Source organism: Photinus pyralis, unplaced genomic scaffold (genome assembly GCF_008802855.1).
Source record: "Photinus pyralis isolate 1611_PpyrPB1 unplaced genomic scaffold, Ppyr1.3 Ppyr1.4_LG2, whole genome shotgun sequence".
NCBI classification, from domain to species: domain Eukaryota; kingdom Metazoa; phylum Arthropoda; class Insecta; order Coleoptera; family Lampyridae; genus Photinus; species Photinus pyralis.
This window is the reverse complement of record NW_022170403.1, coordinates 16,066,759-16,074,303: the sequence shown is the minus strand read 5'-3', so window position 1 is coordinate 16,074,303 and position 7,545 is coordinate 16,066,759.

The window sequence follows — 7,545 nt, the reverse complement described above, 5'->3', positions numbered from 1 at the left end:
CCTTTATCTTGAAATAGCTTTAAATCAAAAATACTGGCAAATCCAGGGATAATATATAGTTTGGTTTATTTATGATGCAAACGTTATAGGTTACAATTCGACAAAATGGACAATTCCATGTAATTTTCCTAACTAAAAATTCATCTTAAAATTAATAAATAATTTAAATTAAAATTTCTAATGATAAATACTTAGTGATAATTTACCCCAACGTCTTATGCGCAAACCATATAAACCTTTTAAAAAAAAATGGAAATGCGCACTGGAATGATCACATTGAACGGATAGCTCAATTGATTAATGCCTGAAGAGCCTCGCTCTACTTATAATCTGCTTCTATACGAGGTACAGTACTTAAATGGTCAACCCCTTTAGAAGGAAGTGGTGATTAAACTGGTACCAAATTAAAACTCTCTTAAATGAGAGGGCTAATCGTAGACGAATGCAACAATCGTCGATGGAAATTGAAGTATGATAAATTACAGCCGAACGAAAAAGAACGCACATTTATATCCTCACTAGAGTATAGGTGATTCCGTCCAAAACTTACTACCGAATCCCCAAATTATGAATCCAATCCCCGGAGACTAAAATATATATAGATGATGGCAATTCAAATTCCATGCGTTCTAACTTACGCTTTCACCTGTTTAATTGAGGTGCCCTTCGATACGCCTCACGAAAGAAAAGGAAGAAGACAATCGACAGGCACTAATCAAAGCGCTGGCCATATGCGCGGCATAATTGCGTTGTTAAATTCCAACTATAGGTAGAGCCATCTATTAAATTGCTTTCAAAAATTACGGGGATCTTTCAACAAGTAATAAACCGTAAACAATAATAATGCTCTGTAATGGAGCAAATGAAGCATTACAAATTTCATGGGTAAAACAAGCTTGATGTGCCACCGAAGTAAATTAACCATTCCCGTAATTTAGTCTTCAAATGTTCACACAAGATCAAAGTTGTAAAGAACCGGCAACTTCAGTTTTTTCATTGCAGCACCTGCTGTATGGTTTATTATTGAACGAATTTATAAGGTTCAATCGACATCATAATTTTCCTGTCTTAAATTTGTTAACCGTTTTCTGTCGAATGAAGTTTTCGGGATCTATACGGAAAACTGAACTAAACTCGAAAATTTTAATGTACATATGCATGGTGCCACGCCCTTTGGAAAGACTGAATTCTTATACTGAGAAGGAACCAGCATCAGATCGATTACTTCCTGACCCCGCGCTGTGACAAAGGTGGGGCTCTTCCTTGATTTAGGCTATTCACATCAGTTGTTTCAAAGTGCTCGAGAAGGTCCGTGCTGCCCCACGCAGCATGGTGTGCGTTAACATAACAGCCAATTACAAGAGAGCGCCTACGATTATGACAGTACTTTATCAACTCAACCAGTTTACGCGTAGGTGGAGCTTATTCGTATGGGAGATAGACCGAGCAGACCACCAAGTGCCTGCTCCGTCCTCTCTCATCCTTCAATCCTAAAGTCTCAGAGCCAGAAATCCACCATTAAATAAGACTCGACCTAAGTACAAGTCTTAAGGGTTCATTTGGGTGTCTCTGCCCTCTTACCCGTTCGCTGTAAACCCAGCGTTCTTGTTTGAGTTGATGGTCTATTAGAGATCGAATCTGAAAAATACTCTGAAAGCCCTATAGGGCCCCTCCATGCAAAAGGGAAGGCCGCTTCCAGTAGGCAGCACGTATAGCCGTTGTTATCCCAACGCCTAAACTTGGCTGACGGCTAACTGATACAGCTGAAACTTTGATTTCAAATTCCTTAAAACTTTGTATCGGTGACTCTCATTCTGAGACGTAATCCTGAATTGAAGACGCGAATAAAAAGGAAAGAACTGACTTCTCCCTCTTCAAACGTCAATTCACGATTATGGAAGTTTTATAATCTGGCCACCTTTATGGAATCGCTTATCGCGTTTCACTTCCACATTTCGTAAGTCTTAGCAAATGAAATAAATCAGTCATTTTGCGCATCTATGGTCCAGTTGTACAACTAAAATATTACAGTGTTAACAAGGGTCCAAATAATATTACGGCATTTGGTTGGGGGCGTGTTTGTATCCCGATTGGGTAATGTCAAGGGTCAACCAATCACCCTAGGACACTTAAGCCTTAATCAAATATGTGCAACCGGTCATAACAGGCCTACATTTATTTTGATCAAGAGAACAATCTGTCATAGCAAGATCAAAATTGAACATAAACTAAACTTATGCGTACTTTCGCAGAAACATGCAGTTCTGACGTTTGCCAACAAATAATAGTATGAACACTTGGCCCTAGCAAACGCAGATACAGTTGTTTTAAAATTTGATTTTAAAGTTTTAAGTGGTAAGTAGGTATACGAATGTGACAACACATTATCCAGTTGAATAAAAACAAAGTCTTCTTTTCAACACGATAAATGATGGATGGAAAGCATCTCTAGAGAATTCAAAGTAAGAGTTTTAAGCGAGTACGGCGAAAAACGAATATGTTGATGCAACGATAATTGCAGATCAACCTGAAAGATTCACAATTCGCATATACATGGATAAAATTTGGACTAATTTAGTAATATTAGTAATGTCAACATCATTGCACAATGACATTCTGAAACTCAAATATACGCGATATTCATTTGCCCCTTTATAATCAAGCAAAGGTCAAATATTAATCGAATTGTGATGGTATTCATATTTTAGGTTCGTTTGTTGCCATAGTAAACATTTACTGTAAGTAATTCCAATATATAGGGTCGACATGCAAATTTTTGGGGTATTTCCTACTATGAATTTGATGCATAAACCGACCGACGTTTGACATCGTCATATATTTCGGCATTAAACGCGACGCTCTCGGCGCGTCAGAGCGCAATAAGCTACTGAGGCATGACATAAATGCCTCGCCGTCCTATACACTTCCTAAATACTGCTGCATCAAATTGACGGCGTTTGAAGCTTAACGTTCTAATAAGAAAATCTACAAATATTACGTAAAAACTTAATTGACGTTTGAATATTAAAAGAAAGACGCAGCGTGTATACTACATTAGCGTTAAGCCATGACTGTAGTGCCGCTGGATGAAAACGTCTACCAAGTTTCGAGAAGATATTTTACTTATATTAGATGGTATAAAATTCAGGAAACTGGATTTACTTTTTATCATTCAAAATGTTAGAGCCAACGTGAAAGTATCTGTCACCAGGTTTTCTTATAAGTCAAGTTGTTTGTTTCCTTTTGTAAAAACCGATAGGATTTTTACTTGCGTACTAGTCGATGAAACAATTACTTTCTATTAGCATAGATCCAGGGAAGTAACTGTTAAGGATATAAATTGTGCCTTGACTATAATTGGTTTGTATGGAATCAACAAATTTCGTTAGAAAATTTAATTTGAAACGTTAATTCTGGTAATAGGCAATTACGAAACACCTTTAATTGTGATTTATTTATCTACTTAACTGGAAGTGATTTCGAGGTATTCCACTTCCCAAATTACATTAGGTTCACTGCCAAGTTATAGAAGGGTAATAAGTATCGGAAAATTTGCGTATAACAAAGGGTGGAATATTATTTCGGTCCATGTAATACTTATTTGGAAAGTTTCGTGACAGTGAAATGTATCAGACAGTTAACTTTATTTATTGGAGTTTTGTACAAGTTTTGACTCAGCGTCGCTACCTGATTATCGAAGCAAGCTTTAAGTTCTCTTCATATCCTTCGGTGTAAGTAATTTATTTGGAAAATTAAATCAGGACTGGATTTAGTGTTGCGCTCGTTCTGGCTGTAGACAGAAAAATGTGACGTTCTAATATTAATCAAAGCGGCGTGTTGTATTTTTCCGTCGACAAAACAAATGAAATAAGGTTTGGAGCACTTAGCGTTTTTGTAAATGTGCAGCGAGATTAATTACCCAGTCGTAAGCGATGTGTTGCATGGGAATTTGACATGCAAATAGTGACGATGTACGCGGGCGTTACGATTAGATGCAGTTACTTATAGTTGGTAATTAGCCGAAAATTTTAATTTAGCGAATCCCGTTTAAACATCAAAGATGTACGCGGAACTCTCGAAAGATTAATGTTATTTCATGCCCATTTTGCAATCCTTACCGAATTTACTTTGTGCAATTCTATCCCAACTTAAATATTTCACTCTGGTAAAGCAATTCCCTAATTGATCTTTTTTCGAAATCCTTCTTAAATTTTACTTCGGCTATATTAACTAAAGTGCATCTTCATCCTCTATAAAGCAATTTGTACCAAATTCAAATTGCCGAGTTTATTTAGAGATCTGTTTACTTAATTTAGCGTTAAAGTTTATAAGCTAAGGAAAATCCCAAAGAATAAATTACTGTGACTTATGAATTTATAGTGGTGTGCTTTATGATTAAATTTACTTTCTAAATAATCGTTAAACAGAGGTGTATTGTTGTTGTTTATATTAGGGGCTTTGTTTATTTATTACACAACGTGTGTATAAATTCACACTGTGAAAAAAATTACAACCCAAACACTTAGATTAAGTACCGCAGGTACACAAACATTACATTTATAGTTATGAATTGAAATGTTTGCTTTATACCGGTAGGTACATTAAGCGTTTACATCACAAAATTAATGCGAGAGAATGTAGTCTCTGTTATTCGTCAGATTAGGAAGGCGAAAGATGGGATTTGAGTTGTATTCCTAAGTTTTAACAAACCACATGTTGCAGTTTCCTGAGAATCCCGACTCTCTTAATGTTTACCAGCACTTGACAGACTTCCGTAACGGCCGATGTCTTGCCCCTGCTCGATTAAACTTATGATTCATTTATACTATGTTTAGATGTTCGGAAGATTTTAGGAATAATCACCGCTTAACTCAATACATACCTATACTTAATAAGACCATTGAATAATAAGACAGGAATGTATGTGCTTCCTAATTGAGTTTACATGTTTTGTCAACTTCAATTCAATTCAATTTAATTCTTTTCCTTTGGCATACAACAGTACATAAGACGCATCATACATAAAAAACATTAAATCCTCGTGTGAGATCGAAGGGACTCAGCGCATTTTTGTGTGGCAGATCAGTATTCTATTAGCCACTTTCGACTCAACCATCAATAACAGATCTTGTCGAAGGCTACTACATTCACTAACCGCTTCCCACTTTCCTCGTGCACCCGCAATTCGCTTTTAAAGATTTGACTCCACCATCAGGAAGATCGTGTCGGGGCTACCACATTCCCTTTGACGGTACCCACTTCCGACGTTCGGTTCACCCGCAATTCGCGTTTGAAGATTTGACTCCACCATCAGGAAGATCGTGTCGGGGGCTACCACATTTCCTTTGACGGTACCCCCTTCCGACGTCCCGTTCGCCCGCAATTCTCGATTGAAGATTTGACACCACCATCAGTGAGATCGTGTCGCGGGCTACCACATTCCCTTTTACGGTACCCACTTCCACGTCCCGTTCACCCGCAATCCGCGTTTGAAGATTTGACTCCACCATCAGGAAGATCGTGTCGGGGGCTACCACATTTCCTTTGACGGTACCCCCTTCCGACGTCCCGTTCACCCGCAATTCGCCATTGAAGATTTGACTCCACCATCAGTGAGATCGTGTCGCGGGCTACCACATTCCCTTTTACGGTACCCACTTCCGACGTCCCGTTCACCCGCCATTCGCGTTTGAAGATTTGACTCCACCATCAGGAAGATCGTGTCGGGGGCTACCACATTCCCTTTGACGGTACCCCCTTCCGACGTCCCGTTCACCCGCAATTCGCGTTTGAAGATTTGACTCCACCATCAGGAAGATCGTGTCGGGGGCTACCACATTTCCTTTGACGGTACCCCCTTCCGACGTCCCGTTCACCCGCAATTCGCGTTTGAAGATTTGACTCCACCATCAGTGAGATCGTGTCGCGGGCTACCACATTCCCTTTTACGGTACCCACTTCCGACGTCCCGTTCACCCGCAATTCGCGTTTGAAGATTTGACTCCACCATCAGGAAGATCGTGTCGGGGGCTACCACATTCCCGTTGACGGTACCCCTTCCGATTTGACTCCACCATCAGTGAGATCGTGTCGCGGGCTACCACATTCTCTTTTACGGTACCCACTTCCGACGTCCCGTTCACTCGCAATTCACTTCTATTGGCGACACGAGAAAGAGAGACAGCGATTCGAGATTCACGAAACGTTAAACCGCGTGAGTTCGCAACGGAAGGTAAAAGGCGCCTGACTACTTCTCGAAGACGCGCGCGCGCGCCTCGCAATAGGTCGTTAATTTCGCCCCTATGACAAAAAACAAAATTCCGCCACGCAGGAGTTGTGCGCGTTTACAACATCTTTCCGACGACACCAATTTCAAAAGAATCGGACCAAAACTGTAGTAGAAGATAGGAAAAAACTGAAAAACCTTCACGTTAGTATACTACGCTCGAGGATGACGCCCAGATGTCGCCAACCCCACATCATGTAGCCATGTCCCTAAGGTTGACAAATTTCACGGCCCTGTAGATACACGTACACCCGTTGCCTTTCTACAAGAGTTCTTCTACGCGCCCACATTTGCTGCCAGCCAGCCAGCCAGCCAGCCAGCCAGCCAAAGTGAGATTAAAAGCTACTTTTTACAAAAAAAAATTTTTGCAAAAATGCGCTAAAAAATTTTTGCAAAAATGCGCTAAAAAGTGCTGTACGATTAACACTCACCGAGGACTGTTTAGGTACAATCGCCTTCCGTACGGTATCGCGTCAGCGCCAAGTTTATTTCAAAACATTATGGAAAACATTTTCAGAAATGAAGACGGTGTGTGCGTGTTTTTGGACGATTTGCTGATTACCGCGGCATCGGAAAAGGAACATTTACAGCGACTTCGTAAAGTGTTAAAAATGTTAAGTGAGTTAGGTCTAAGGGTTAAACTGAACAAATGTACTTTCTTTTCGGACTCCGTAAATTATTTGGGTCATGTAATGGACAGAAGGGGTTTACATGTGTGTAATGATAAGGTAAAGGCAATTTTAGATGTTGAAAAGCCAACAAATGTGACCGAGTTAAAAAGCTTTTTGGGTATGGTTAATTACTATGCCAAATACGTAAAAAACTTGAGTACCATTGTAAGCCCTTTGTATCAAATATTAAAGAAAAATCATCCGTATCACTGGACAACAGAGCATGATTTTGCATTTAATCATGTTAAACAAGAATTAAGTTCCGCCCAGGTATTGATGCATTTTAATCCAGATTTGCCAATTAGTTTAGCTTGCGATGCCAGTGCAACAGGAATCGGCGCAGTCTTATCACATGTATTGTCAAATGGTGATACGCAGCCTATTGCATTTGCATCGCGCACTTTAAATAAAAATGAATTAAATTATAGCCAAATCGACAAAGAGGCGTTAAGTATTGTTTTCGGAATTAAAAAATTTAACCAATACCTTTTTGGGAAAAAGTTTATATTAATTACGGATCATAAACCCTTGTTATCAATTTTGGGTCCAAAAAAGGGAATACCTTTAATGGCAGCCAGCCGACTACAG